The sequence below is a fragment of the Cibotium barometz genome, chromosome 27, assembly GCF_041138505.1.
Source record: "Cibotium barometz isolate CiBa-2024 chromosome 27, ASM4113850v1, whole genome shotgun sequence".
NCBI lineage: Eukaryota > Viridiplantae > Streptophyta > Polypodiopsida > Cyatheales > Cibotiaceae > Cibotium > Cibotium barometz.
In genome coordinates, this window is record NC_141072.1 from 44,921,621 (window position 1) to 44,931,010 (window position 9,390).

A 9,390-nucleotide genomic window follows, 5' to 3' on the forward strand; every position below is an offset into this window, starting at 1 on the left:
CATTTCTCTCTCTCTCCCCCCCCAAAGAAAGGTCATTCCTATGACCTATTCTCAATCCAAATGAAGCTTCTCATGAAGAATTTCTCTAATCCAAAAGTAATTTTTATGCTTGTTTCATTGGAGGCCAAAATAATGGCTTTTAATGCTTTTATGATATTTATTTCATAGAGAAATTATGAATCAATCCATAATTGGATAATGATCCAATTAGTGGTCATTCTAATCATACTAATCATATTAAACTTCATTCTCTCAATTAAATTGAGAATTATCAGTAATAGTAGCGAAGCTATGGTAAAATTTCTGTAAAATAAACACATAAAACATTTTCATTCATAATATGAAAAGAGGACTTCCTACCACATTCTAGGAATTATCATCCTAGATTAATTGAATGATTCTCATTGTAATCATGAAGAAATTTATTTTTATGATTATGCATAATTAGTAAATTAGGAAAAAGAGAAATTTTTGGTAATTTATTTTTATGTTAAAAGAGTAATCCCCAAGACATTGGAAATCCATGTATTCCAATGATTTAGAGACTAAAATTGGAATGCTAAAATAATGTATAATTTATGAAAAAATTTAGTTAAATTTATCTTTTTGTATAGATAAACTTTTATGATGAAAGAGGAATTCCCACCATATTGAAATTCAAATATGTAAATAAGAAAAGTATAATTCCTAGTGCAAAGGAATTAATGAAGATTTTTATTTAATTTTTAAGAGAAAATATAGTTAAATTTATCTTTTTGTATAGATAAATTTTTATGATGAAAGAGGAATTCCCACCATATTGGAATCCAATTAATTAAATGAAGAAAGTATAATTCCTAGTGCAAAGGAATTAATGAAGATTTTTATTTAATTTTTAAGAGAAAATATAGTTAAATTTATCTTTTTGTATAGATAAATTTTTATGATGAAAGAGGAATTCCCACCATATTGGAATCCAATTAATTAAATGAAGAAAGTGTAATTCCTAGTGCAAAGTAATTAATGGAGATTTTTATTTAAATTTTAAGAGAAAAAATTAATTAAATTTATCTTTTTGCAGTTTAAATGATAAAAGAGGAATTCCTACTATATTGGAATTCAAATGTTTAGATGAGAAAAGTGAAATTTTTAGCTTAAAGAAATTAATGGTTATTTCTATGTAATTTTTAAGAAGAATTTTAATAGATTTAATTTAGGGAAAAGAGGAATTCCCATGATAATTGGATAGCACTCATTGAAAGAGAAAAAGAAGGATTTCAAGTTTATTCAAAAAAATAGGTATTGATATTTTAGTTAAAAGATGAGTTTTCATGATAATTGAGAAGAGATGGATTTGAATTAAATTCTAATGTCAAAAGATGAATTTCCATCATAATTCTACCTAATGAATTAAGGTTGAGAATTTATGTGGGAAAAAGAAAATCTTGGATAATTGAATTGGAAAAATCACTAAATGGATATTTATCCAAAAACTAGATGTTTAGTTGAAAGTAATCCTGGTAGAACTAAACTGAATGAATTTAGTTAGACTACGTGAGGTCGGACAGTAAACCTAATTGTCCTCTCGAACTAAATCAGACAAAAACTTCGTGTGACCAATTCCAGTTACTAAATCCAAAGAATAGACTACCGGAACTAATCTAGTTTTTCCCTGACCAATCTCACCAAGAATCTAGTTGGATAAATGGATAAAATGACGGGTAGATTACCCTCATGAGAGATCAAGGATCCTCATTATGAAACTGGAAATTATTGAAAAAAGGGTCTTTGGAACCAATCTCAAACTGGAATCTCACTTGCATTGGAAACTCTGTTTTTCATTCAAAGGACTGTTTTACGCCAGAATGCTGGAGGAAGCATTTGGCTTATGTTTTTCTAAAGGAGGTTTGTTGGAACAGCTGGTGGGGAGTCGTCAAGGGACGTCGCCCCTCGGCAAAGCCTGCCGAGGTCTTGACCAGCCTCGGTACGGTTAAAATGGTGCGCTTCCGGTAGGATGGGTGAGGACCGACGAAGCGGTCCCTGAGTGAAGATACACGGGAGGTCCTAAGGAGGATCCTAGAGGGTTCTGACGACCAGGCGATGCACGGGCTCGCGGTTGCTAGGACACCCAGGCGTACGTCGAGGAAGATATCTGATGGACAAAAAGGAAAGGTTTTTGGCAATAAAAATTTGATACTGGATCTCGTTGGTTGGCCAGCTGGTCTTCAACGGAGAGTTCAGATGATGCATTTTTGTAATACAATGGATTTATCTAAAAATATCCCAATTCTCATTTACCACTCTCTAGAAATTTTTCTCTCTCTAGGCAAAACAAGAAAAAATGCTACTTTCTTGTATTCAGAAACATAGAATGATTACAAGGGATTGAAGTAGAGGCTTATTCAATATTCAGGCTGAGGAGGAATCTTATATCCTCTCCCACGGATTCCGTCATATATTCCCAGGGGTAGGACTCTGAACTGGCACTCTGTTACGTTCCCATCTAATCTAAACTGAATAAGGTCAGTCTCAAGGTGAGTGAAAAGAACCTTCCCACTGGCTAATTCCACTTGCATAGGTTTCCACTGGCTAATTCCACTTGCATAGGTTTCCACTGGCTAATTCCACTTGCATAGGTTTCCCTGATTTTTGATTTAGGACTAATTTACGCAGACATCCTGGGGAAATAAAAGAATGAGTACTGCATGAATCAATCAAAAGCTTGAATTTCTTACCCTGGTACAGTGCTAGAGTCTGGAGGACTGAGAAAATGAACCTGGCCATGAGTTGCTCTTCATCTAGAGGTGGTGAATATTTGAGTAGAAGAGCAAAGGCTTTGTGATATTCCTCGATGGTTTTGCTCCCATGCTTTAGCTCTAAGAATTCATTCATTTTGGTTTCCAAAAATCCAGGGGGACAAAATCTCTTTCTCAAATAGGTTTTAAGGTCGGTCCAAGACTGAGTATTTTTGTCCAGACGGTTGGTGTCACAGTGGTTCCTCCATGCCACCCTGGCTTTTTCCACTATTTTCAGCCTGGCAAGAGCCATTTTGCTTCGCTCATTGTAGCCTGTGACGTCAAAATATTCTTCCATGGCTTCCACCCATTTCTCCACAGCCTCGCCCAAGTTCTCCCCTTCTCCTTTGAAGGGTCCTGGCTGAGTCCTATGAAGAGCCTTGCGAACATCAGGGTCAAGCTCATCATCTTCAGAGAGAGGGTCTGGCTACTGATGGCCATGGTTTCCTCGTCTCATGATTCTATCAAAAATTATTTATTATTAAATTTTTATTTTGATATTGTCCACGAGATCCTAAGACTTAAGAGGTTCGAGACTTGGCATGAAAGTCTGAAATTCCGAGGCATCGAATGATATAGAATGACACCACGTACCATTTTCAGCTTTAACAGAATCATTCCCAATGAGAGGTTCTGCCACAGCATTGCACGTCGGTCACAAGAGGCGTGGACATACTGCCCTGCAAACCACTTATGCTATTGTCTCTCCATTGGGTCAGGAAAATATAAATCCTCGAAATGGCGTGCGAGTCTTGCTCGGCTTGTTCAAGTTGAAGTGGAAGAGATGAGATGCTCGAAGGCAAACGCAATCATATCTTGAGACTAGGTGAGGTCAGGAATACCAGATAAATAGGGAACTTCCATCTATAAAAATAAATTCTTTGATTAAAAATTCTTCATTAAAGAAGCTTACGGAATGAAAATACATTATGAAAAAATGTTTCTTCTGAATTTTTAATATCATTTGTTTATCCTTATTAGCTTTCAACAAGGCTCTGATACCAGTTGTGAGGTCCCCGCCCGCCTGCTTCGGGGCTCCTGCCAACGGCGGAAGCGGCGTCGGCCTCCCGCGCAGGGTGGGGATCTTGCACACTCGGGGCCTCGCCCGCGGATGTCCGGGATGAGAGGCTAGCCCGAGGGTGGTCCCTTCGAGGCTGGGCCCGGAAGACTCCCCTCGCCCAGAAGGCACGGGCGATTCCGCCAGGAAGGTGAAAAATCTTTTAACTAGGAGATTACTCTAACGAGTCAAGTCTTGACAAAATTAAACTGATCTGACCAACTTGAAGTCACATGGTCAGATCAATAAGAGACTTGCACTTGGTCCATGGAATCACCGCTTTTTTCCTTATTTCCGAGGGCACAGCCGATGATCCCTTCCCATAGAACAAGGTCTTCTCAGGATTTAAACTGATTAACATAACTAATCGTATCTAGTTATTTCTCAAGAATCCTCCGATCCAGCACAACCCCATCTGGCCCATGGGTTAGCCAACCACCCGACCACTGAATTGGTGGGATTCCTTTATAAAGATTTGATTAGGTTTTTGCCCAGGTACCGAGGAAAAGAGTTCCCAGGCCCCCTAGCCGGTGTTGCCATATATATAGGCAGTGATGTGTGTGAACACACTTAGGACCGCCGGGGCACTTTTTCCCTCTTTAGGAGGTTTTTTCCCCCAGCTTGTATATACGCCCATCCTTCTAGGGCTAACTTATCTTTGTACATTGACACAATCTAATACACTTTGTGTTGTGTGCATTCTTGCTTCTTCTTCTCCAAGCTTTGTGTGCTTTCCTGCAACCCTAATTCCAACAATTGGTATCAGAGCAGGCATCGGCTCCCAGGGCAACACCGCCAGCATCCTCCGACTCACGTTCTCCGATTGAGGTGAGTTTTCACGAGCGCTTGCAGGTCCCTATACTCTGCAAATCAGCCCGTAGGGTTTTGCGTTCTCAGAATTTGCATCTGAGGTCGTTTCGGGCTCCGTTTTTGCATTTCAAGTTCTGCACAGGTGTTTTCGTCATTTTCTGCAGAAATTTCGACAGTGCAGTTTTCTGCAAAACAGGCATACGTACTCTATTGTGGACCGTGCTACATAGCACGAGTTGTTTTCTGTTCAATCTTTGCTTCATTACAGGCAGCTTTTACATCAGTTTCAGTCAGTGGCCATGGCTGATAACAGCAATGATGTATTTCGCATGTTGTCTGCTGAAGACAAACTGGATGGAGATAGCAACTACCCACTTTGGGCATACATAATGCAGCATGTTTTGGTTGCAAAAGGAGTGTGGAACATTGTGCAGGGTATAGATGTACGTCCAGGTTCTGTGGATGTAGGATCTGTTGAGGATGTTGCAGGTTCTAGCAGCTCTACTGTTGCTGCTGTTTTACCCACTGCTGAACAAGCTCGTTGGGATGGTAAAGATGCGCAGGCTCATGCCTTGATTGCACTTTCTGTCAAACGTAACATCACCCCACATATTCGTTCAGCTAAAACAGCAAAACAGGCTTGGGATATTCTAGCTGGTTTGTATGCAGGTCGTAACGAGGCAAAAATCGCTTACCTGCGTAAAGAGCTAGAATTGAAGATTATGCAAGAAGATGATGACATGAATGTTTTTCTTGCTGAGATTAAAGATCTCAAAGAACAGTTGATTTTTGCAGGTGAGATTATTCCTGATCATTCTCTTGTGCAGACTGTTCTTGATGCTTTACCTGAGACATATCAGACTTTTGCTTCCACGTGGAGACTTCTTAATGAGGACAGACCTGATGCTGTCAAGTATGATACTTTAGTCAACAAGCTCTTGCAAGAAGCGCAGTCCAGGCAAAATAGGGCCAGGCAGCGTGCAGTTGATTAAGCATTTATTGCTGCCCAGCAACAGAGAAGAAGTGGTAGGGCAGCCCCTTCCACTGTTTCTTCTCCTATTAGTAGGTTTGCAACTTCTTCTCCTTCCACAGGTAGCAACAATAAGTCTGAGAAGGCTCTTGATAAAGGCAAGAAAAAGACCAGGTGCAACTATTGTAAGGCAAATGATCATGTCATTAAGAATTGCCCTAAGCTAAAGGCTAAAGAGGCAAAGAAGAAAGAGTCAAATGCAGCCACAATAGCGGATGCTTCTACAAATGCAGATTCTGCAAATGTTGTGCAGGATACATAATGGGCATTTAGCGTGTATTGCCAGTATGACCCATCTGTACATGATGCATGTTTGGCAGTTTCTGTTGACTCTCATGTTTGGTATTTTGACAGTGGTGCTACAAAGCACATTACCTCGCATCGTGATATGTTCACTTCTCTTGAGGCTGTCCCTAATGGGAATACTGTCACATGTGCCAATAATGCTTCTTACCCAGTGAAGGGCATTGGTAAAATTATGCTTACTGCTGCAAATGGCAGCGCTTTCACACTTTCAGATGCTTTGTATGTGCCAGGGATAAAGAAGAATCTATTGTCTGTCTCTGCGCTTGCTAGACTTGGATTTGTAATCAAATTTGTGGATGACAGATGTACTGTTCATGATTTGACTTCTGGTGATATGATTATTGTATCTGGCACCTTGTTTCGTGGGCTGTATAGGCTCAATTCTTATGACAAGTGTGTGGAAGATTCAGCAAATGCAGTTTCTGATGAAAAGGCAGTTTCAGATGCAAAACTATGGCATGCTCGTTTTGGTCATCTGAACTTTGCTAGTTTGCTGCGTTTGCAGAAATTTGATATGGTTGCTTCATTGCCCCCTCTTGAGGCACCATTGAAACATGTTTGTGAAGGCTGTATTTTGGGCAAAATGCAGCGTTCTGCGTTTCCAAAGGATGGTTCTGTGCGGGCCACTCGCAAATTGCAGCTTGTACATAGTGATGTATGTGGGCCTATGCAAACTCCGTCATTTGGTAAACACTTGTACTTCGTGACTTTCATTGATGATTACTCAAGGCATGCATGGGTATATCCACTGAAGGCAAAGTCCGAAGTGTTTTTGTGCTTCAAACAGTTTTTTCTTATGGCTGAAAATGTATCCAATTGTACTGTGGGCACCCTCCGTACTGATCGAGGGGGGGAGTACATGTCTAAAGAGTTTGATGCATTTCTGGCTAGTCGTGGGATAAAACACCAATGTACAGTGCCGTATACCCCTCAGCAAAATGGTGTTGCTGAGAGGAAGAACAGGTCACTTATGGAGATGGCACGATGTATGGTCAAGAGCCAAGCTTTGCCACATGCGTTTTGGCTTGAGGCTGTCATGTGTGCTGCATATGTACTCAACAGGTGTCCCACTAAGGCCTTGCAGTCTATTACTCCATACGAAGCTTGGCATGGCAGGAAGCCTTCTATTGGTCACTTGCGTGTCTTTGGTTGCTTGGCCTATGCTTTAGTGCCTGTGCAACAACGCAGAAAATTGGATGATAAGGCTGTCAAATGCATTTTTGTTGGTTATAGTGCTGAGAGCAAGGGTTACAGATTGTATCATCCGCAGTCAAAGCGTATCTTGATTAGTCGAGATGTTGTTTTTGTGGAAGATGCTGTGCAGCCCTTGTTATCATGTACCAAAGAGACTCACGAGATGTATTTGATACGTTGTTGCCTCTCTTTACAGGTGGGAATTCAAATGTAAGTCCTAATGAGGCAAATATTCAGCCTATGCAGATTTCAAACGACATCATAGATCAGCCTATTTCTGATGCAGATTTACAGGATGTAATTCATGAGGATAGGGCTGAAAATGAGCAGGCTAGAGGTATGCCTAAATGGCTGGTGCAAACCTTGCGTGATAGTAAGATTGATGCACCTATTACTAGTCGTACTCGTTCAGGTTTTCAGCATGCCTCTTATGCATCAAATTGTTATGCTTTGGCTGTGTCTAGTATGTGTGAAGAGGAAGAACCTCTTTCATTTGATGAGGCACAAAATTCAGAAAATTGGTTGGCTGCAATGCAAAGTGAATATGATGCTATAATGAAGAATGGTACATGGTCTTTGTGTGATTTGCCTATTGGTAAAAAGGCCATTGGATGTAAGTGGGTTTTTAAATTGAAACGAAAGCCAGATGGTAGTGTTGATCGCTATAAGGCTAGGCTTGTTGCAAAGGGTTATGCTCAAGAAAAGGGCATTGATTTTGATGAGACCTTTGCTCCCACTTGTCGTATGACTACCATTCGTAGCATTTGTGCATTGGCAGCTCATAATGGTTGGAATGTACATCAGTTGGACATAAAAACTGCGTTCTTGAATGGAGATTTGCATGAGGAGGTGTATGTATCGCAGCCTCGTGGTTTTGTTCAAAGAGGGCAGGAAAACAAAGTGTGCAGGTTGAAAAAGGCTTTATATGGTTTAAAGCAAGCTCCATGAGCTTGGTATGAAAAGATACATGCATATTTGACTGCACATGGGTTTCAGAATAGTCCAACAGAAAGCACTTTGTATGTTAAACGTGTGGATGGTGTACATCTAATCATTGCTCTCTATGTCGATGACATGCTGCTCACGGGACCAAATGAGAGTCATATTGCTGATTTTAAGGCTGATTTGAATGCCTCTTTTGAAATGTCAGATTTGGGGCATTTGCATCATTATTTGGGGATACAATTTAAGCAGTGTGATGGAGGTATTGCTTTGTGTCAGACAAAGTATATTGAGACATTGTTGCGGAGATTTGGCCTTGAAGACTGCAAGCCTATTGCTACTCCAATGGAGACAGGTTTGAAGTTGAGTCTTCATGATGCTGGAGATCACTTTGATGTCACACTCTATCAGACAGCTGTTGGTTGCCTCATTTATGTATGCATTACGAGGCCGGACATTCAGTTTGCAGTCTCACAGGTGAGCAGGTTTATGCATAGCCCAGGGTCTCAGCATTGGAAGGCAGTTAAACGCATCTTTCGCTACTTGAGTGGCACCATACATCTTGGGTTGTTTTATCCCAAGGGGGGATCATTGCCGCCAGATTTACATGCTTTTTCGGACTCAGATTGGGCTGGTTGCTATGACACAAGAGTGTCCACAAGTGGTTTTTGTTTCATGCTCGGTAGCTCATGCATATCTTGGTTGAGCAAGAAGCAACCTACTGTGGCCACTTCTAGTTGTGAAGCTGAGTACAGGGCAGCTTTCACAGCTACGGTTGAGTGTGTGTGGCTCAGACGGCTTATGGCTGACTTGGGTGTTGGACAGGAGTCTGCCACCTCTATCTTCACTGACAGTCAGAGCGCATTGGCAGTTGCGAAAAACCCAGTTTTTCATGCTCGCACAAAGCACATTGAGGTGCATTATCACTATGTCAGGGAGAGACTCTCAGCAGGAGAGATCAGCTTGGCCTATGTGCCAACACAGGACAACCTCGCCGATCTTTTCACAAAGGCGCTTCCTCGTGAGAAGTTCGAAGCTTTCGGCAAAGCTTTGGGCTTGCTCCCCTTTGTGGATTGATCTACTTCGGGCATGGCACTCCCCTATACATGAGTGCCAGCTCTCGTTCACACCATCACTCCCAGGGGGGATTTGTTGCCATATATATAGGCAGTGATGTGTGTGAACACACTTAGGACCGCCGGGGCACTTTTTCCCTCTTTAGGAGGTTTTTTCCCCCGGCTTGTATATACGCCCATCCTTCTAGGGCTAACTTATCT